The 23,801-nt window shown below is 43.5% G+C and overlaps 1 protein-coding gene and 1 long non-coding RNA gene across 2 annotated transcripts in view; both read right to left on the reverse strand.

Annotated features, from left to right (window-relative positions):
* Nucleotides 1-23,801, reverse strand: part of XKR6 (XK related 6) — a 221,551-nt gene that overhangs the window by 187,216 nt on the left and 10,534 nt on the right. The gene's annotated exons all lie outside the window — the stretch shown is intronic.
* Nucleotides 1-23,801, reverse strand: part of LOC311589721 — a 31,227-nt gene continuing 7,426 nt past the window's right edge. The window contains exon 2 of the long non-coding RNA XR_014776633.1: nt 1-23,556. This is a non-coding gene — a long non-coding RNA (uncharacterized lncRNA). The remainder of the gene's footprint in view (nt 23,557-23,801) is intronic.

Genomic DNA, 23,801 nt, shown 5'->3' on the forward strand with positions numbered 1-23,801 from the left:
TTTTTTTTTTTTAAGATTTATTTATTTATTTAGTGTATATGAGTGCTTTATCTGAAGAAGAGGGCATCAGATCACATCATAGGTGGTTGTGAGCCACCATGTGGTTGCTGGGAATTGAACTCAGGACCTCTGGAAGAGCAGGTGGCGCACTTAACCACTGAGCCATCTCACCAGCCCCAAGTACCCATTCTTATACAGCTGACAGAAATAAAAATGCTTCAAGCATTCTGTAAAACAGTTTGGTGGTTTCTTAAACCATAAAACATATATCTGTCATATGACCCAGCTATCCCACTCCTGGGTGTTTAACCATGTATATGCCATATGACACAGCTGTCCCACTCCTGGGTGTTTACCTAGAAGATGTAAAGCTGTGTCTATACAGACTTGCTCCCAATGTTACAAGACTACCTGTTCATAATAGCCCCCAGCTGCATGAACCAGGAATGTCCACAGCAGATAGATGGATGCATTTATGTTTTTATACAAGGCAGCACTTCTGAGCAATAAAAAGAATGCACTAATAATCTCACACAACATGAATGAATTTGAAAATAACTGTGCTAAGTAAAAGAAACCAAACAGAAATATGGAGTAAATGCTACTACTGTTATAAAACTAGAGAGCGAAAGCACATTAATGGTTGCCTGGACATGAAGGATGGCTAAGAGATACTTTGAAGGTGGGAGAGGCATGTCATTTGGAATTAACAGTATATATATTCCCTCTAATCCAGATGTTGAAATGCTAATAGCCAATGCACTGGAATTGGGAGATGGGGCCTTTGAGAGGTGATGGGGCTGAAAAATCACTAGTGCAGAGAGTTTTGCCCCTCCCCAGTCAGTCTGTGAGCCCCGAAGGCCCTCACCAAGAGGGCCAGAGACCATGACCTCAGACTTCCAATGTCCAGAACTTGAGAAACATCTGTGTGGGCTACCCATAATGTAGTTATTTAACAGCCAGACCTGACCTAGACAGGGAGTGATGGATAAATGTGTTGATTACTGCGACTTTGAGCCTCCTGGAGATGCATATATGTTCAAAAATATTAAATTTTATATTTTACATGTATATAGTTTTTTTCTGTATCAATTCTCAACAAAACACACTATATATTTAAAATATAACAGTGAACAAGAAACTAATTTAAAAAATCAGTATTTTCATAAATCTTTTCAGCCCCAAAAGATAACACAAGCAAAAACTTGTAAGTAACAACTGTTAGGATACACATTCACATCCCCACATTAACTACATCACAAAAGACAGCTGCATCTCTATTCAAAACTTCACAACAGAGAATTTCAACAGCTACTAGAGCAATAAAAGCTATTAATGGATTACAAAAGAATTCTAGAATCTTGATCATCATGCAACAAAACTGAAGATTTACAGCAATAACAAAATCCCTTAACCTCACAGAATTTAAAACACTTGCTTACAAATGGGTAATTAGGCAAAGGAGAAATCTGAGACAGCATTATACACTAGCTAGAAAATTTTTCATTAAAATGAAAACCATGTCAAAATCTAAAAGTAACTTCTAAATCTGTAACACAAGAAGGTTTAAATTTTTAAATGTCTATGCTACTAAGTACAAACGAAAATAAATAAAGAAGCTTGAAATTGAAGAAGCCAGAAGAATGCATTGAAACTGTGTTAAAAGCGTAACACAGGGGATCCGCTCATTATAGAGCGTTTCTACGTCAACCACCTACCTCAAATTATGGGCCAGAAAAGACACATCAAAGCAACTGGAAAGACAAGTGTCACGCTAAACCAGAAGACTCTCTATTTTAAATTTGACCAAAGCTGATGTAAAACCCCAGTGTATTGATTTTGTAAATTTCAAAATGATCTTAAAGTTAACATTGATGAAATGCTCATTCATTTAAGACTGGTCATGAAATTCTGGAATCAAAACACTTTTAAATCAAATAGAGGTATAATAATATGACATGGAATACTATATCCCTGAAAGCATAAGTGCAATGAAATAAGTAGCATTAGCAACGACATGAAGCCACCTGAAGTACATGTGAACACAATTACTTCATAAAAACACTTGCCAGCATCTCCCAAAACTGACTGTAAGAACAATACTAAGAAAGAAAAATTAAAAGACGCAAATGAAAACAGTAAAGAAAATAACAAGGCAGAAGCTGAAGCTATAATGCAAAGGGGATGGAAGATCTGTCAAAATGAAATGCTGGCAGAGCAACTTCACCTCTGGGGCACACAGAAGGCAAAGGAGTCCGTGAGGCAGGCTGGGTGTACTCACAGCATCGCTCCTCCACATGGCCCACAGTAGCAGCATACACACAGAACAGCCTACAACACATCAAGGCTAAATGCCAACAGTGATACTGACCTAAAGACACTAAGCGTCTGTATAATCCTTTTTTAAATGACCTTTAATTATGTGTGTGAATTCACACGTGTGTGGGTGCCGGCATAGGACAGACAGAGGTGTCAGATCCCATAGTGCTGGAGTTAAGGCAGCAGTGAGCTACCAGGCGTGGGCTCTGGAAGCAAATACAGGTCCTCTGCAAAAGCTGAACAGACTCTTAAAGGATGAGCCATCTCTCCATCTCCTGTGAGTTCCTTACGATTGCATTCACACAAGTTCACAAGTCCAGCCTGCTGTCTACTTTCAGCTAGACAAGGAGGAGAGGGCTGATTCTGACATCTGTCCCACCTGGCTGGGATGCTGACTGGGAAGGGAGTGGGACAGAACAACTTTTCTGAACACCTCCTAACTCTGAAAGCTGTTATTTCCTCCTTTAGTAACTCCAACTGAGATAAAATTGCTTTGTTTACTGTACACATTAAATGCAATTTTATGTTCCTCTGCTTAACTTAAAGGCACACATGGCATTGAAATTACTCCAAGGAATAAAGAAACCAAGTCATTTGTGAGTGTCCCTGAAAACAGGTGCGGCCCCTAACCTCCCCAGGACACTCTTCCCAGTCGCCTTTCTTCCTCAACAATGGACTTGTTCACTGGGTATTGGGAAACAACTTCTGCTCCCAGAGTATACAAAAGCTGAGAGTGAAAGTAAGCAAAAGACACTCTGCTCAGTTTCTCTTCTCTAATTTTTGTTACAAGAGTCGATGACTCAAGGCAGCCTTCAACATGGCAGAATTCAGTCTCATCAGCAGCCCATTACTTCCCAATTTAACTTACATTTATTAAGCTGTAACCCAGACTGGTATACTTTAATGAAGATGTAATCACAATGCCACATTTTGATAAGAGTATGCATATATAAAAAGTCACCGCATTTCAAAATATGTACATTTACTTTAGACACGTATTTTCTAAGACTGCACATCAGCTGTGTGAAACCAGAAAACTTGAACAATTTCCTGTGATTTCTTACTATTTACTCATTTTACAGTGGCAATATTTTAACTTAGTACATGATCATTCAGAGAACATTCTAATTTAATTCCACCCATGTAAACACAATGTTCCCTGAAAGCCCAGGCTACACCAGGAAGCGCGTGGAGGGCAATGAAGCAGCCAGGAAGTGAACGCTGATCAGACAAGCTCATTTCAGAGCTGTCAACCTAAGAGCTATTCGATAAGCTCTCAGCAAGAAGTTTATTTTATTTCTATCTTTAAGCTTGCTCTCACCCCATTTACACTCCTTCGGCTTCACATTTTTCCTCACCTTAAAAAACACAAGTTAGCCTTTTAAAGTTCTCAATAGCTCCCATCAGCCAAGGAAATAATGATTAATAAGGCTGGGTTCACATTGCAAGTTTAGCTACGCTGAAGCCTTGCTGGGAAAGAGAGTACAGAATATATCCAAAAAACACAACCATACACACAGGCCCTCCACCAGGTAGGTCAGGGGCTTGTGCATGCCAGGGTCCACCACTGAACTACACTCAGGCCTTACTTAAGATTGTATCTTACTATGTAGCCCACACGGACCCTGAACTCGTCATCTTACTTCAGCCTCCCTCATGGCAGCAATACAAACATGTGCTACTTTGTTCGGCAGCATCTTTTTTCTTCTATTTACATTAAGGATAGTTACAAGATTTTGCTAAAGTGTACAGAATTTGCATAAGGCTTTAAGAAAAGTTTCCACCAACATAATATTGGAATAAACCAGTGGCATCAGCTAAGGAACTTAAGGGAATTTAAGGACAATGGTCCACCCTTAAACATCTCAGTTTCAAGTAATACCCAGGCATGTTGCTAGGTTCCCCATTCCATCTGGGGTTGGAGCTAAGCAGATACAGATACTGTATTTGGAGAGCAGATACTCCCAGGAGTCTGGGGCGCAGGGAGAAATGCACCCAGTGTTCTAGAAGGTGGGCTGCTACCTGGACAAGACTCTTGCAATGAAAGCTTTCTGGAACTTTGCCCATTGCCTGTAAAACCTAACTACTTTCATACAGCAAGAAAGAGAATTAGTAATCAGAAGTCACAAACTGACCAGCTGCTCCTCAACCAGCCCCTGAGCAGAAGGTCTGGAGCGTTTGGCTATTCCTGTCAACCATACAAGGGACACATAGTAACTTTCTTTACAAACAGTCCTAAGCAAATTGGTCTCACTACCCATAATTCAACAAAATTACTACCAATCATTGAGGCCTGAACATAACAAATGTAAGCCGACAGATCTGTCAAAGATGACAAAACAAGGTGTGTGCTACAACAGACCAAATAGGTACACAGCTGTAACCTCACTGTGGCCAGACACTAACACAGTGTGATGCACAGTCTTGCTATTTAGAATAATTAATTTTTGAATTACAGTTAGATTATTACACAGTATCCAGAGAGTTGTAACTAACTCCCAGCACTTAGTTAAGCAACATGAATGACTGAGTTCAATATTTACAGTTCCCTTAGGTAACTATTCTCAATTGACCCAAATAAACCAATTTACTGGATCAATAGAGACCATGATGAGACAAAGGCAACAGATAGAAATGAAGACACATGAAGCCACGAAGGCACTGTAGCATGCACAACATGCAGACAAAGCCTTGCCACGTATCTGGCCCGTTTCGACAGGTCAAATAATTTGAGATCTAGAGGCTATCATGCAGGCTTGTCTGCACTCCTGACATTTAGGGAGGCTGACGCTGAACTGAAAGCTCCAGGTCCATCTGGTTTACACACAATAAGACCCTGCCTCAAAAACAAACAAACATAACAAACAAACAAAAGCATAATTTAGAAACTTAAATACAAAATATCAAGTTGAGGTGCATTTGTTCCTTCAGAGCACCAACATGGAGCTGTCAGCACAGGACCAGTTTGCATGACTTCTCCAATGGTGATGAAGATGGACCCACTTCATTCTTATGATGAGCAACTGGTTTTCCCATATCTCAGGACCCTTCGGAGAGCTCAAGTCAAAGCTTGGAGAAGCATCAACCACCCCCCACCCCCACCTTCCTCTCGTGCACGCATCTACCCATCAAAACATCCTGCCATTTCCTTTCCTTAGAGGTATTCCCAGATTGGAGCTAGTTGTATGACCTCTATCCGTCACCAGCTCTCTGGACTATGGCAAACAGACTTCTTCTCAGTCTCTGCTTTCCACCCTCTCATTCAGGATCCATGTTAGAAAACAAAAAGGGAAAAGTGAAAAACCACTTAAGGCAATCTTTTCAGTCTGCAGGTGGACAGAAGCTAGGTCTGACCCTTGCTTGCCCGTCACTTCCGGGAGGTAATCTGTGTCAGATATAAGTGTGTTTGTTAGCAGTGACCAACTGGATCTTAGGAGGAGATGGTCATACTATATAATTAGGATGGAGACTGGCCATGCCAGAAAGGCCAATCGTGTGATTTAGGGTAGCAGTTTGGGATCATGGTATCAGTAGGCCCAGAGACTGAAGTCAAGTCTGTGGATAACCACCCAACTGAATAAGTATGTGTAGCAGGTCTCTGGCAAACCCTGTGGACATGGATGCTCAGGAGAGCCTTCCTGGCTGACAACACTGTGTACTGTCACACATGAGTACCAGGAGAGTGGCATGGGGGAAAAAACTGAAGATACAAATGGAACCTTCCCTTAGCATGTTTCAGCAATAAACCATAACAGTAAGCATAACAACATTCAGGGAAGCCAAGTTCTGCCTACAAATTATCACACCCTCAGACCTCAGTTTGGCTGATTCTAGAAAGCTATCAGCCCGAGTGTCTATATAGTTTTCTTGCAAGTTAACCAAGAGTTAACAAGAGTGTGTGATGGGTTCTTGTTTACTACTTCTCTGTCTACAAGTGAAAATCCACCTTTGGATTCCAAGAAAAGACAAAGGCGCTCTTCCCTCTACTGTCCTTGATTTCCTTCATTCTTACTTCAAAATTCTCAGTATTAAAGTCTCTATTTTTATAGAGACTCAAAACTGAATCCTAAAAATCTATTGTAGTCTCCTTGACACAGCTTCCACTCCTTCTGAAAGGGAAAGACAGGTGAAGGCCTTCAAAGGGGATTCCAGCAGCACAGCCTTGGGGCTACCTGAGCTGTCTGAGACAAATAGCAGTTGTCTGGCACATCACTGTTGTGTCCTGAAAACAAGGCCACTGGACCCTGATCCCCAGTTTGGACAGAACACTGCCCAATACTCTACTCACCTGAGAAGTTTATTTTATTACTCAAAAAGGCTGCACATGATTTGAACAGTGTCACAATAGCCTTATTATCTCCCTTCAGGCTTCCAAGTTTTAGAATTCCTTGCCCTGTCAGCTAATTAAGGATCAAGTGTTTCAGAAATAAAAGTCTGGTATGTTTATAACTGAAAGAAAAAAATTACTCTTAATTTAATGTGACCAAAAACTTCATGACTGAAATGCAAAACAAACAATAACCTCATTTTATAAAGTAACAAAAGGCAAGCTTCCAGGAAGAAAAATAATGAAGAATATGAAGAATTCACAATAGCTGTGCATCATTCATAGGAGGAGCCTTCACCATAGCAGTACAGTATTCATAGGAGAACAGCCTTCACTATAGTAACCATGCAGCATTTACAGGAGGAGCCTTCAGGATACTGTGCAGCATCTCTAGGATGAGAAGCCTTCACTATAGCCATGAGGCATTCATTCTGAGGACAAGAAGCCTAGTGAAATTTAGACTCCTTAAATGAGAGTCAAGAGTGAGATGAAAACAAATAAAACTTCTGAAAAGAGATGCAGACTGCTCACATAGCTCCCTCTGGCCTGTGACAGCAGTCTCTCAAGAGTGTGCAGCTGGTAGCTCAGAGCTCACCGCCTCCTCATCTGCAGACTCCATAGAAAGCAGCACACGCCCCAGCCTCGCCAACCTCACCCAAATCCCACCACGCTAGTTTTTTTCTCTACCTCACATGAGAGTGATCGGACTCATATAGTGAGTGGTCTCTTTAAAAACCCAGCTACATTATGTTTTTGCTTTAATCCCAGGTATGGGATATGGAGCTACTTCAGTTTGTCCACAGGTGTTAACTATGATTGTCTTGTGCACTAGCAAGGGCGTGATCTTTGCAAGCTGCAGATAGTTTAATTCTGGGGACTCTTGAGAGGGTATAATAAATGCCAGAGCCCAGAGAGGGGCCGGGGCTTGCAGAAGGACAGCAGGAACAGGAACAGGATGAAGAGGAGAAAGAAACGAACAAGAACAAGAAGAACAAGAAGGAGGCAGCTGCTGCTTCCCCGCTGCTGCTGCTGCAACTTCATGAGAAGAAGGCGGAGACAGCCTGACTACAAAGATCGGATTTGCCCCCAAGGAATCCAATAACCCCAATCAGCAGGAAGCAGTCTAAAGAGACCTATGCCCCCTCCCCTTCTACCTTCTGTCTCCCCTACCTAGTGTTGGGGGTTGGAAGGGATTGGGGTGGAGAAGGGGTGGGAGGAAGGCAGAGGTGTAAGAACCCTTGCAAATGGAAGATGCACTGTCTTGCACTGCTTCCTGAGCCTTCTCCTCTTGGCAGCTGACAGGAAGAGAACTCTGATGGAACACAGAAAGACTGCTCATTTCAGCTACAGCTATCAAATTACTGCTCACAAGTCAGTCTATGTCTATAAGCTTCTTATTCAAATTATTTAGCATTAGGTGAAGAAAGTTATTCTCAAAATTCAATTTCTCTACTTTGGGGAGGGGGAGCTTTTCGTTTTGGTTTGGTTTGGTTTGGTTTTTTGTTTTTTGAGACAGTGTTTCTCTATGTCGCCTTGGCTGTTGTGGATGCGCTTTGTATATCGGGCTGGCTCACTCACAGAGATCTGCCTGCCTCTGCTTCCCTGAGTGCTGGGATTAAAGGCGTGTACCTTCACGCTCAGCTTCTACTTCTCTGTAGTAATTCTTTAAAAATTCTCTTTCTCTTTACTTAGAGCCCAAGCTAATGCTCTGTTATTGTGCTTTAGAAAGATCTTGAAAAATAAAAGAATTGTTTTTGATTTTTGAAGCAAGAGAAGCATGCAACTTTGGAATTCTGTCCTTCAGTGCTCTCTTAATTCCTGAGGTGACAGAGTCAACTTCCATCACTGGAAAGCTGGTGGCCTGACCTCTAGCCCAGGCAGACCAGAGGTTACCACCCCGACCTGAAGCTGGCTCATGTCCAGGCCCTGTAAGCGGCTGGACTGAGTTGAGGACTGAGACACCAGGAGAATCTGCATAGAAGGGCTGGGGCTCCAAAGGCCTCTTCAGCCATGCCAGCAGCAGTGGTGCAGACTTACAGTACCTTCGGCTGCGCGAACTGTCACCTGCCTGGTGCACATGCACACAGCCCATGACTCTAAGGCAGCATCAAACAATCCAGTTTATGACTCAAAACACAACTCTTGAGCCTCTCAGTGTGCACAGGACAGAGGCAAAACCCCTATGAGCCCTCCAGCCACAGGCCGGGTCAATACAGCCTCTCCACCATGCACAGCTCTGCCTCACCCTGTGACCTTCATCTCCTATGTGCCTTTCCACTCTTCTCCAAGCTTCAGCCCTCACCTTGTCCTAAATGCGAGCCATTGTCAAAACGCTGTCTCAGAGCCAGCCACTCCTGTCTGGCGACTGGCCCCCTGAGTGTGAGCCTCCTGACTTTGCTGCCTCTACAACACGGTGCTTTGGCACAGATGTGCAGGGTAAGCCCAGAGACAGAACAGACCCTGACTCTGAAGAACTCAAAGTCCTGTGAATGGTAGAAATTATGCAACTCAACTAGCACTTCTTAGTAAAAATCCACCACAAAAGGGTAAAGTTTCTCCAAAGTCAGTTATTTCTGACACTAGACCAATTTTTTAAACAATAAAACTTGAATGCATAGCTTCTGAGTTTTCTTTCCCAAGAAAGAGGCCACAAGAAAAACAAGAATTAAAACACAAAAGCAATGTCTACCTAGTGAAGCTTTATTTTAAACTAACTTCCACTGTCAATTAATAGAATACACAAAATGCTTTCTAACCATGACCAAAAACCTTTTTTTGTAGAGCAGGGAGCCAAATTTGTGCTCAAAATAACTAAATTTTATATTAAGGGATCATTTCCCTCACAAAGGTTTCCGGTTTCTCCTTTATGGATAGCACTTTTGGGATTAAAAAGTAACAGGACCACTCAGGGAGGCACAGACAGGCAGAGCGCTGGAAGTTCAAGGCTAGCCTGGTCTACAAAGCGAGTCCAGGGCAGCCAAGGCTACGCAGAGAAGCCCTGTCTCAAAAACAAACAGAACAAAAGTAGCAGGACCATTACCTAAACTAAAAGGGGTGAGGTCATAAACGCCAGCCCTCTCCACAGAATACAGACAAGGAAGAAGGACGTGAAAGTGAGGCGGCAATGAGCACAGAGACGGTTGCACTCCCTTCTAAAGAAGGAGCTGGTTAGGGAAGAGAAACCACACAGACCTCAGCTTTATTTCCCAGCAACGCAAAGATGGCAGACTGTTCTGGCCATGGCAGAGAGAGCAGTGCGACTTCTCATGTTACAGGTATTTTTATCCTTTCCATGTTTGTTCCTTAATTACCTCACTGAGTCCATCAGGGGCCTGAACGTAGATGTTTCTATCAGTAGAATCTAGCAAAGGCCTCAGTGAAAGGAAGTAAATTAAGTAGAGTCACTGTACTAGCAGCAAGATCAACTTGAAGCCACGCTTAAAATCTAGGCTTCTGATGTCTGATTGTTCTAATCAGCTGCTGCGGTTTGGATGTCAAACACTCCCTTAAGCTTGTATGTTGGAAGACTCGGTACCCAGGTGACAGCACTGGTTTGGAAGTCTTGCTGGAGAAAGGAGGCCCACTAGGGGCAGGTCTTACCATTTACAGCCTGGCCCCACTCCTGTTCACAACCCCCCCCCCAACAATAGGCCATATTCAGTCTAGAATTATAATTAAAAATAAGCCCTTCTCCTCTCTTAAGTTGTTTGTTGAGTACATACATGGTTGGAGAAATAGGAAAGGTAACTAATAGGACACACACATCCAGAACTGTGAAAGAGACAGTGACGAAGGCAGTGGGGAATCCACTGGGTTAGAGCTGCGAGCCCTCCCCTTCATGGGATCCCAACTGTCCTCGCCTGCTTTCTTCCTCCCCCCATCACTCTCAGCTCAGTCAGTACTGCTCTCTCCCTTTTCTCTGGATCCCCAGCATGGCAACCACCTCTCACCCCAAGTCCCTTCACAGCCACATCTCTCTACAGTGCAACTGCATTTTTCTTTTCTGCCTACTCAACTCACCGTGCACCAGTAAACCACTGAGACACTGAGCTAAAGACGAAAATTACTTGAGTACAGAATTAAGCAGCCTTTAAAACATTCTAAATTCACAAACGGAGAAGCTCGTCCAGTTCTCGTCTACTCTCCACCCTTTTCCTCCAGTGTTACGTCCTGCCCACCTCTCAGTTCGTCTTCCACAATTGTGACAAGATCAGAATCTTCAGCCATTATAAAACACACTGTGCATGTTTGCTGGTTTGGTTCCTTCTAGTTAACTACTATGTTTTTCGGGCCTTTTTATTAAGACTTAGAAACATTTTATTTTTAATTATGGCCATGTGTCTGCATATGGTTATACATATACACATTTGTACAAATGTCCCAGAGGTGAAAGGCACAGATTCCCTGGAGCTGGAGTTACAGGCAATTGTGAGCTAGCCACTTGACTTGGGTGTAGGGCGGGCAGAACAGTATGCAAACGCTGCACTCATGACCCCTGAGCTAACTCTTTAGCTCCCTGTCAGACCTTCTGATTTAACTTTCCCACTCTTCAAGTTCAGACTCCAGCGGCATTTGCCCTCAGCAGCCTTGTCTACTGTCTCATTCGAGTCAAACTGCTGTTCCCTTAAATAAGGTCTTTCATTTCAGGGTGTGCAACACCCATTCCCTTACTGCATGCCAGTCAGTGGGGCTGGATTCCCAGAGGACAGTGTCTTCTTTATGTCCCCTGGCTTCAAACCACAGAGACCTGCCTGCCTCTGCTGCCACCACCCAGCACCAACTGCATGTTAACAGAAGTCTTAAGAGCGTAAAAATACGTGAACTCATAAAACTGTATACAAAATCTTGAATAGCTTTATGTTTGGGGAGAAAAAGCCTATAGCAATGATCAGTTTCTCAGAGGTGTGTTACCTGAAAAAAATTAAAATGACTGTCCCTGCCTTAGGACAGTACCTTTCACAGGGTGGCAACATGCTGCAGAGCCACACCATGGCAGGAGTTTGTTCTCACAGGGAGAGGCTGAAGTTTCTTGGTCTGGACAATTAATAAGCGCAAGAGAATAAACAGAGCGAGGCAACTCTGCCACCTTTACAAGTGCCCTTCGACCTGCAACTATTAAAAGAGGTTTACAGATTCTCTTACGTAAACACAAACCTCTCAGATTCCCAGTTTCCAAACTTCAAAGAAGTATTAGTGAGCAAGCCAGTCATCGAGCTCCGGCCATGCAAGGCATGCTGCAAAGATGTTCTATTCAAGCCAATCGAAAGAGTTATCAAGTCCACGGGAATCGCAAGAATTCCAACTTATATGGCAACCACAGGCATCATCTCCTGAAAGTTCCGTGTAAAATGGGTGACTTCAAACCTAAGCTATCTAATTTCCTACTTCCAAGCTTCACACATGAAGGGGGAAGGGCAAGTTGGTAGCCATCAGTAACTCTGTCGCAGGAGGAGCAAAGCGGTGTGTGTCTACCAGCATGATTAGCATGAAGAGACCCATAAAAGCCTTACAGGAAAACTCAGAGTGAGGCCTCAAATCTAAGGAGCATCAGTTAGGAAGAGGGGCAAAAGGATAGGCACCACATGACACCAAGTGACAGGGCAGGCAGGCAGCTCAGACAGCCCAGCATAAAGCCAAAAGCTCTTCATAAGGACAGGACAAGGTCAGAAACAGACAGGATCTCAATCAACTCTGGGCATGGCCCCTGCAATCAGATTGCTTTGGCTTTACTGACAATTCTGGGGCAACTACGTAAAACCCCTTGTGTTTATTGGTAACTTGCCACTAAGCCATGACCAGCACAATCACTCTAATGAGGAAATCCAGCTCCACTCAATGACATCCAGCTCTCCATCTCATTTGCCCACCAGGATGCACACAAAGACAGGGAAGGCCAGCTAGTGAAATGCAAGAATATGGCAAAAGGTAACAGATGCAGCTGGCATATTTTAAGTTCTATAGATAACATCCTAAAACCATACAAACATAGGCAGAGATGAACCATGAAGTGAAAGAATAATTCCCAGAGCACAAATCCTGACCTCTGTTCCAGGTCAAATCTGCAGCATGAGCCCCTCTGAGTCTGGAGAAGCACTTGGCAGTAGGCTATACCACTGAACGCATGGGTTAGACACAATCTGAAAACACAACCCTATCTTCCTATGGTTTTTGTTTTGAAACAATGTCTTGCTATTGCTGCCCCAGCTGGCCCTGAACTTATAATATCCCTGCTTCAATCTCCCAACTGCAAGGGTTACAGGTGCGCACCCCACACTGAGCTCTAATTATACTTCTACCTAGCACAGCGGTTCGCAACGCTTCTAGTGCTGGCACCATTTAACACAGTTCCTCATGTTGTGGTGAGCCACTGTCCCCCCAACCATAAAATTATTTTGTTGCTACTTCATTATCTGTAATTTTGCTACTGTTTATGAACCATAATGTAAATATGATATGCAGGCTATCTGATCTATGGCCTCTCTCGGGTACGGATTAAGAACTATTGCCCTAGAAAGAGCTGGAAAGGCAAGTCTACAACCTTTAGAGCTACCAAGAATGGCTTGTACAGGATGGGCAGACAGTTCAGTTGGCAAAGTACTTCAAGCACAAGACTCAAGGTTCAAATCCCTAATATCCTGTTTCAGTGTTTTAAAAGCTTCCACTTTGAATGAAAAGCCACTAAGAAGCCAAGGGTGTTCTTCCACGGGTGAGAAGACTATTGAATCCCACCAGAACATCCCTCACAGACATCACTATACGCTTATCACTTGACATGCAAGAAAAAAGAGACTAACTCTTTCTTCTCTAAGAAAACAGACTACTTTATCAATCTTTCACTCTGCTCATGAAGACTGAGAAACCCGAACCTTTCGCTAACTCTGATTCTACACTAAACCCAGTGCACATAATCCAAAATTACTTTCTGCTGGACTCAAAACCATTTACAATGGTCATAAGTCAACAAACTTAACATGGGAACGGTGAGAAAGTATGAAGGCAATTCTACAAACCACCACCCTCTCAACTCAAGAAGGCTTTATGTCAAGTTTAAGCACTGGGCAGCTCGTATTGCCAGTGACACCACCTTACCATGTGTGTCTCCAGCCCTCCTATCCAAGCTCTACACTTAGCAAATGAGCTGTGACCTAGCACATGATGGGGGCTGCAGGGAAAACCCAACTGGCCCTCCAAACTGTGTCTGACCACCACTGTCAAAGCCCAGGTGCTGATGTGGGGTTAAAAGGCTCAGAAAATCTATCCAAATTTGCCTCTCCTGTGTCTGTCTTTACTACATACAGATTTCTCTGGATTTGCTGGAGAGAAATTCCCATGAAATAGAATTAAGTCCTACAATAACTCTAAGGGCAAAATAGTAACAATTAAGAACACAAAGATACATACTAAGCTTGCTGAACAGCAGCCATGTTTGCTGGGTACAAGCCCTGTCACTCCTTTGTTTGGTGTCTAACAACATGTATATATATATCACTTCCTTTAAGCTAAGCACCAAACACATACTTATTTTGCCCTGGGCAGAGGATATTAACAGCTGAGGAATGGAGGGTAGGTAAGACAGCTCAGCACAGGGAACTAAATGTGGTCTAAATGCCACTTCTCTGGTCCCTGACTTAGTTCTAACCAAAACATACAGACAGTACAAAATTATAGAGAAATCTCCAAAGGACAAGCTTCACTGACGGCCCCACTACCTTTGTAAGTTCACTCCCAGGCTAACGTGGAAGGCGGCGCTCCTACCTCACCTGCAATGCTTGTCTACAGTGGGGAAAGCAGACAGCCAGGCCAGCACTGCTTCCTCCCTGACTCCCCACTGGCTCTGCCTATTCAAGGCCAGAGAGTCAAATCACCCCACAGGCTTCAGCTTCAATTCTAGGAGAACAGTGAGGTTTGAAAGTGCCTCAAGCAGAGCCCACAGTCCTCTGATCCTTTTCAATCTCAGACTCTGCGACTGAGTGCCATCCAGCCACGCCAGGAATGAGGTCAATTACTAGAGTACTTGCTAGACTTTCTCTCCTCCTCTCTGCCCTGGGGTTCAGCCTCTTCCCAGTACGCACGCAGAACTGTCATTAGCCCTTTCCTCTCCATGAAACTGGCCCTACAGTTAAGCTATTCTGAGTCTTCTCTCCTACAGATTCCTGAGGGGTAAACCAAAGAGATGAAGAGGTTGGGGAGGGGGGGCTGGGGGGGAGGATGAACCCAAAATTCAGAAGTTCTCGCTTTAAGCCACTATTTTAAAAGACACAGTGGGCTGGCTGGAGTATAGCCCAGAGGGAAAAGGCTTGCCTACGGCACACAAACAAGCATCCACGCTGTAATAGTGAAGACCTTAGATCTCAAGATGGCCTCTCCCCTCCTACCCACTAACCCCAGTGCTCTTTACCACCCACTCCTCAGATGCAACACAGTGGACGGATGATCTGCCCTGGACATCTGAGACCCACCTCCTATACCGACATCACCACTTCCTCAGAGCACAGGGCCTGGAGCTCTCAGGCAACTCCACCTGCCTACACGCCCTCGTCACCTCACCAGTGGGAAGCTCCAAGGCCATCAAAGTGCTGAAGGAGCCGACAGGTTAAGACAGCTTTGGATATAAGCAAGCCCTGGGAAGAAGCATGCTAGGACTAAGTGATTCAACCTGCACTGCAGACATGCTGTGAATATCTTAAACAGGGAAGCCAGGGCAACTACCACCTGTGGTTTTAGGGAGAATTTTACCAAATTACAGCTCGGTTTCCACCCACCCAGACTAACAAGATAGGGTCAAAGAGGGACAGCTGGGAGGAAGGCTCACTCCTGGCTGATGACATGCCAGGTCACAATATATTAGCAACCCATTTTCTTCCCCCCAACTCCACCTCAGTCTTCAGTGTAAATATAATGTGTTAATTCATACTTGTACGTCTGGAAATTAACAGTGAATCCCAAGACAGCGCACAAGATGCTTCATCAAGGACAAAAGTAGCCAAGAGACAGCAGAAAGACAATATACACTATTCTTTCATCCAAAGACCTTAAACTTCCACTAAGATCGTCTATTTCAGTCTATAACAGAAAACCTGAGACAGGGAAATTTATAAATAATAGAAACTGATTTGGCTCATAGTTCTGGAAGCTAAGAAGTCCAAAGGCCTGGCAGTGGCATCTGGCAAAAAACTTGCTGCTGCACTCATGGCAGGCAGAACGGCAGGAAACAAGACAGAGACAAGAGAAGGAGCAGAGCTTTCACAATGAGCCTACAACGGACTACTACATTCACATGGGCCTTCAACAATCTCACTCCATGGTGGTTAACTGTCACATCCTGCATGTCTTGGTCAACCTGATGGTTAACTGCCCAACTTAGTGGCTGAAATCTGACTGTGGCCTTGAGGGGATGAGAAAAGAACGGACGCACATACAGAAAAGCTGGGATCAGGTGTGATGTGCTAGGTCTGATGGAGACACACCAACAACCTCATACCACCCTGGAACCTCAGGGCACTTATTTTGTACAGACCAGGAGTAGTGAGCTGGTCTCTGTAGGAGGTCTCTACAGAGAAGCATCTCCTTACAGTCATCTGGTAGGGAGGAGATTGTAGTCGCTAGTTCTTATAAACAGTGCCAACATTTGAGTTTGAACCAAAGGAAGAACATTTTGTATCTGGCTGAGCCTCACTCAGAGGAAGGGCCTGACACATCCGTGTCTCTGACAGAGCTATTGCCTGTCAACAACACACATCCACTCCTGGCTTCCTCCTCTGCTTCCCATAATTAATCTTGACTGTCAACTTGATTATTCAAAATGATACAACGCTCTGGTGAGGTTCCCAGAGACAGAGAAGGAAGACCCACTCTAGGCATGTAGGTGGCACAATCCCATGGGCTCCAGTCTCCAAATGAATAAGGAGAAGGTAAGCAGACTACCAGAATTCTCTCTGCTTTCTAACTGTGGACACAATGTCCCAGGATGCCTCATATGACTGCAGCCATGCTGCTCTTCCTCCATGACCACCTGGGCCCTCAAACCAAGGGCCAAAGCAAGCCCTCTTTAAGTTATACCACAACCACAGGAAAAGGAATCAAACACTTTCCGATTGCATCACACTGGCAATTAACTTTAACACAATGCTTTGGGGACACTAAAACTATGGCATGGTCATTTGTCGCTCCCACAAAATAGGAGGCTGTGTCTTTCCTCCATAAGTAGCTTTGCACTGTCTCACCATGAGGACATTAAGTCCACAGAGGCTTGCATGCAGTGGTGACTAACACTGCCAAACAACTCTAACTTTCCCAATCTGCAAACTGACTACAAATACCATCCACCAAACAGACAAAATAATGTTAGCTGCACTTAAGTTTTACCAATAAAAACATAGCTAGAAAGTTGTATATTATGAAATCAGACTTGTCCTTGGCTCATTTTGGAAATGCATTTTCACAGCAGAAAAAAATACCACAAAACGTGGCCATCTGGCTATGGTCTGAATATTTGTATCTCACCAAAATTCCAAAGTTGCAAGCCAAGCCTATCATGGCCTTAAGAAGTGGGGCCTTTAAGCAGTAGAACCCTCAAGAATGGGATCAGTGCCCTTAGAGAAGAGGCCCCAGGGAGTAAGATGTCCTTCTCACCACATAGGATGAGAGGACACCAAAGGTCCACCAAGAACAAAAGCAGCCAGGAAACACCAGAAGGCTAGTGTGCACTGTTCTTTCATCCCAGGGATTCAAACTCTTGGTAATTATTGTCCATTTCTGTTGCTGTAAATACCTGAAACTGAGTGATTAGTAAAAACGGAGGAGCAGGTCCTCACCAGACACCAAACAAATCTGCCAAAACCTTGACCTGAACTTCTAGTTTCTAGAAAGATTAAAAATAAATAAATAAATAAATAAATAAATAAATAAATAAATAAATAACACCTCTTGGTCCTAAGTAACCCTCCAATATAATATTTTGTTATGATACCCTGAATGAACTAATAATCAAGGCATCTTCTAGTATTTTTATATTTAAGACAGAAAATATCAACACTGGCATTCAGGTAAAAGGTACTGGGTGATTCTCACAGTCACAGGAGGAAGATCTGAGCTAGCAACAGGGCAGCCCTGTCTACAAAGCAAACACTTCTGTGCTTTCTGGAACAGACTCCTGCAGAGTCTGACAGAATGATGCTGGGAAATGGAAGAGGCGGCAGCTGAAGGTGCGCAGCCTCCCCATGTCAAACATGAGAAAGCAGCCAACTGCCTATCAAAGATCTGCAAGTCAGTCAGAGGCTAAGCAACCAACGGAACCTGGAAAAGTCAGCTAAAAACAACAAGCAAGTCTACAGCATTCTCATCTGTCTTGCCTGTTTGGGGCATCACGCCATGTTCTCAGACTGGGACTCTAATTCCAGGTTCCATTATTCAGCAACTGCTCTAGTCTGTCACAAAACCCTGCCATGTACCTAACCCAAATCCCAGGCAGGATGGAGAAGGCTGCCACTGCTCAGGATTACCTGAGGTGAAGGATCACCATCGAGACCTGAGATAGGCATGGGAGGCCTCAAAGGAAAAGCCAAGGGTGTCTTGGGGCTGAGGGCAATCAAAAGTAGCATACACGTGGAAGGATTTCAGAAACCATACATGCTCAGGGTGGAGCACAGGCTTAGAAGCACCAATGAGGAGACCCTATGGCGTCTCACCATGGGTTGAGTTTGTACCAGACACCAGTCTGTCTAACTGCTCAAAGCAGACCCAGCAAAGAGCCAGCCAGCAAAGACTGAGAGGGAGATTTAGCTTTAGTTTTTAGTTCTGATTACTTGGATGCTCAAACAAACGAGCCATATGCTCAAGGCCAGACTAGGCTGAAGAGCAAGCTTAAAGCCACCGTGGGCAACTTAGTGAGATCCTAAAATAAAAAGCATTTAAAGCATTGGAGGAATCGCTTAGTGGTTCAGCAGTTGCTTATCATGGTCAAGCCTGTAGGTACAATCCCTGGCACTGAAATTCAAAACACACACAACAGTAACATCACAAACTTCCAAGCAAGCCTCAACCACCCAGGTCAAGAACTATATAGTCCCTACAAAAACACTTTAAAAAGGGAGGTGGAGGGTGGGGAGTAAGAGGAAGGAAAGGTGATGGCCCTCAATAACCAAACCCGAAAAACAAGCATGCCCTGGAGACTGGAGACAGGGAATCGGGTTTACAGAGAGTGCATAATTCTCAGACATCTGGGCTTTCAACAACAACAATAAAAAACAAAACAAACAAACAAAAACCCAGCAGATACAAGCGTAAGGAATATGAGACACAGTAAGTAAAAGCCCATTCAAAATTAACAGAAAGAAGACCACTATATTTACTATGCAAAGACTTTAAAGCAATTTCTAAAATATAAGTTCAGTATCAGTAAGCCATGGAAAGTGAAAGGGAGAACATTATCCATCAATAAGAGTTCATTCATCAAAGACACAACACATCAAAAAATAAGAAAGGAGATAACATAGAGCCTGACCAGAAACAAGGATCACCAGAACTAAAGGAAAAATACAAAGTTCAACAAGCGCTGTTGCATAGTGAGTAGAACTTCAGGAAAGACAAATGAATGGAGCCAGATGGCACCAGCTCGATCCAGCAGCCACAGTGGCCACTGCCCTGAACGGCAAGGCACTTTAACACAGCACAGGACAAGTCCACGCCTGGTCACAGAACAGGACAAAGCACAGGACACTCAGTGACAGCACCTCCATGCTGCTCAGCACAAGCTTCTCACAGAAGCCATGAGGCTGTCACTGTGCCTGCCTATCTACTGCTGCCCAGAGGTGATGTGTTGTGCTTTTGTGCTTTTGTGGATGTTTGCTGTCTACTGGTTCTTTTTTTTTTTTAACCACAGAAAAGCCCACTTTAGACTGTGGAGTTTTTTTCTTCTTCTATAACTATCTCTAGGTGTCAACAGGAGCAATGTCAGGAAGCACGCAGACTCCAAAGAAAGACCTCAGGAATACAGTCCTACACATGACGCATAGAGAAATGTTTACTGTAACTAAGCTACACCCAAGGAGGGGAGGAGCCAGCAAAGCGCCCGCAGCCAGTGCAGCTGTTTCAGGCTATGAATTAAAACTATGAATGTAAAATCTTGTAACGATAGCTAAATCACTAGCCTATCAACAGTTTACCTAGGACGGAGTAACATGTACACTAAGCAGTTTGTGCCCTGCACGGTAAGACCGTAAACTTAAAGCTGTAAGCCCAACTACATGTGGACTGTGAACCTTCTACATCTTTATTAACTCACTCTACCAGTCCCTTCCCTCCGCCGCTACCTAAGAGAAAAAAATGTGATTTTTATTATGGTCAGAATCAAGTCTATTTCAGTGATGAATTCAACTCAAAACCACACAGATAGGGGGCTAGAGATGGCTCAGTGGTTAAGAACACTGGGTGCTCTTACAGAGGACCCTGCAGAGTCCCAGCACCCACATGACAGCGCACAACCATCTGCAATTCCAGCTCCAGGGATCCAGCGCCCTCTGCTGGCTTCCATAAGCACCAGGCACACAAGTGGTGTACAGACACACAAGCAGGCAAAACATTCACACACATAAAATTTTAAATTAATAAAAATAAAAGTTAAAAATATTGATATCTAGTTATTTGATAGGACACATTACAAAAAAAGGAGGGAGAGCTCACAACCCTTTCCTGCCAATGGCAGTTACCATGAGGTCCTTCAGGATAAGGACTTATTTTATTCTTACACAGATCAGTATTTTTGTCTTAATTCTAAAAAACACAACATATTTTTTTAAAAATGCTAAGTTTGGGCAAGAGGTGACTCAGCAGTTAAGAGCATTTTTGCTCTTGCAGAGGACCAGGTCTCAGCTCCCACACATGGCAGCTTATGACCATCTGTAACTCCAATACTCGGGAATCCAATTCTCTTCTGGCCTCTGCAAGCCATGAGGCATGCACATGATGACATGCATACACGCAGGCAAACATTCATACACACAATATGAAAATAAAAGGACCAAGTGTCAATTCGCATTACGAAAGACACTCACTCAGTTAAGACACCCTCCTATGTCGAGGCTCCTGCCCATGTAGCCCAATTGTTAAACCTGTGATGAAGGAAAATGACAACCGCTGCCAGCTACTCTCCCGTGAGGGACGAGGTGAGGGGACGGCAACTGCACCAGGAGTGCTGTGGAGTCTCCAGCACCGCCACTCTTAGGAGTTGAGTACTCACTCTTCTCTCTCCCAGATGACGTGTGACACTCCACATAAGTCACAACTACTACAGGAGCCTGTACTGTCCATTCCTTCCCAAAACAGTTGCTGAGGAGCACATGTGTGCAGCAGTAAGGAAACCAAAGGGTATGACCAACTAGATCTCCTTGCAGCAGGGCACTACACACTGCAGCAGTGGCGCTGCCAGCTGCCGCCTAAACACTATTTTCCAACATCTTCTGAAGGCTAGTACTTACTCAAATAGATTTTTAAAAGAAGATGAATGCAAAATATTGTAATTATTAGAAGATTATTATAATTAGGTATTCTGTTCCTTCCTTTGATACAGGAACAAAGTGCCTGCAACTTGCAAGGAACACAAAGTGCCTTCCTTTAGCTGCTTATTAATTGTCTTGGAGGTTACACCGATGTACTGGGCAGACACGCTGACCTGTGTGCTTCCAATTAGAGCTCTCCCCTTAAGTCTCCAGCAAGCTCACCAGGTCTTCTCTTGAGCCTATTTATTCCATGAATGCCAGTCAAGCAGAGGGGAAAGGAAAGCGGACAGCCGTGGGGAACTATCACCTTCTCAAACACCTCAGATCTTTGTGGAAGAACAGAGGGGTCTGTCTCATCCACCCAAGGTGACTCAGCCTCTCCTCTAAGACAAGGAGAAAGAAATTAAATTTATTCACAATGTACACTCACTTCAAATCGGGGTGAGTAGTCAAACCCTTTTTAAATTCTACTGATCTCCTACTTCACTCTGAACGGAACGCATGGTTCCTAGGCCCCATGTGCTACACTACTAGAACAATGAGCCTTTGGCACTTCCTTCCAAACCCCTCCAAAATGCATCACCCTTCTGTGTGCCGGAGCAGACACACGATCTAAGGCCCTGCTCAAAAGCCAGCTTTCTTTTGCAGCACAGTGCATAAAACAAGACAATACAAGCCTGCAGCTTATCTCCCACAGTAATCTGCATTTAAAGCATAAAAATGGGTGTCAACTCTGACCCCGAAGAATGAGATGCTCTGTACTACCCACTCCTGAGTGAACATTACATGAAGACCATGTAAAATGCTTTTTACAAGGACCCCAATTCCTGCAATGTTTCTAACTTGACATCCTACCGCAGTCTACCAAAACTTCTGGTATGTATTTGTTACTCTTATTATGTAATTTGCAGTTGACCCTCAAGTCTAAGAAGATCTTATTACCTACACAGGTCACAATCTGACTTCTTAAAAAAATAAGAATGTTCATCTAGACCCCTGTATGGGCTCACTGGTGTTATTTCACATAAAGGAACCTTAATTATTAAGTAGGTGCTAAATAAATATATAGTTATTATTTTCATGTGTCAGTGACCCAGTTTTAAAAGCTATTTAAGAATCACCAAAAATGTAACCTATTATTAATAGAGAATTAGTAGAGAAGTACTTTTAAAGAGCAGTTAAAAACTTCCTTTCTGGAATAGTAGGTGCCTATTTTTACATTATCTTTTGGACTTGTATATGAACTTCTAAAACACACTGTCCTGTTTCTACAGCACATTAGGTTTAGCTTCACACTTAAGTCACACTTAGATAATTAACACCTTTGTAAGGAATTTTCAGATAATTGTAATCTGTCACCAAGAATCACTAACACAAATGTTAAAGAGTATCCAGTACATTTTAGTATATGAAAAGTTCCAAATCTAAGTAAAAATTTACAAGTTTTCTAGGCAATATATTTGGTGATGTATAAAATTAGCGTGTAGAAATAAAGTCACTTTGGAGAGCCTGGGTCCAATAAAAGTCCCACAGAAGGAACAGAATTCCTTTAAAGTGACATTAGCTATGGTTAAATATCAAAACCCAACCTTTTCTAAGCCAGATGAACTATGTTTTAAAACTTGAAATATTAGCAAGTCTAGGTATAGGGCCGTAATACTTTGCGGGAGACATTTTTACAATAAAGAACCACTGGGGGCTGGGAAGACAGCCTAGCCAATTAAATACACAGCAAGCGTGGAGACCTGACTTTGATTCCCAGACCCCCCCATAAAAAAAGGCAGCCATGGTGGCACACACTTGTTATTCCAGCACTGGGGAAACAAGAGACAGTAGGATGCCTGGAGCTCAATGGCAGCCTACTTGGTGAGTTCCAGGTACTAAACAAACAAACAAACAAACAAACATGTCTAGGTGAGGAGCCCCTGAGACCAGCACCCAAGATGTCTCAGCACATTTAATTTAGGTTTATTTAGTATGGCTCCAGCTTCAAATCATTAAATTTAGCTCTTAGCTTTAAAAATTAAATAGTTAACTATTTTCCAGGCCCAACAGGCAAGGTCAGTTATACATTCTTAAGGGGAATTGCACAATGGATGACTGACAGGGCACCCAAGTTCTGAAAGATTTTTTTTTTTTTTTAGAGAAATTTTGTTGATCCTTGAACTAAAGCAACAATCAAAATTTTAAAAGGCAATGGCAGAGCCAGGCATGGTGGGGCACAACTATAATCACATCATCTGGAAGACAGACCCAGGAAAATCACCCACAAATCTGAAGCCAGCCTGGCCTCTGTAATGAGTTCCAGGCCAGTTGGATTGCCCAGCAGACTGGGTCTCAGAAAACCATGTAGACAGTATAGACAGGTGAGACAGGGTAGATAGCTCAGCCAGTGACAGTGCCTGCCAGGCAAGCCTGATGACCTGAGGCCAATCCTAGGATCCCATGATGGAAAGAGAAAGCCAACTCCCAAAAGTTGTTCTCTAATCTCTACAGGTATGGGGGGCACTGTGCAGGCACACCCACACACGCAGGAACCAAAAAGAAACTTTAAAACAACCACAGAAAGCAATCACTTCTAATGCTCTCATAATCACTGGCATGATGTGTGTGTGCTTATTAATTCTTTGACAATTTCATACAATGCATATTGACCAGAT

This window comes from Acomys minous (assembly GCF_964271855.1).
Source record: "Acomys minous genome assembly, chromosome: 18".
NCBI classification, from domain to species: Eukaryota; Metazoa; Chordata; class Mammalia; order Rodentia; family Muridae; genus Acomys; species Acomys minous.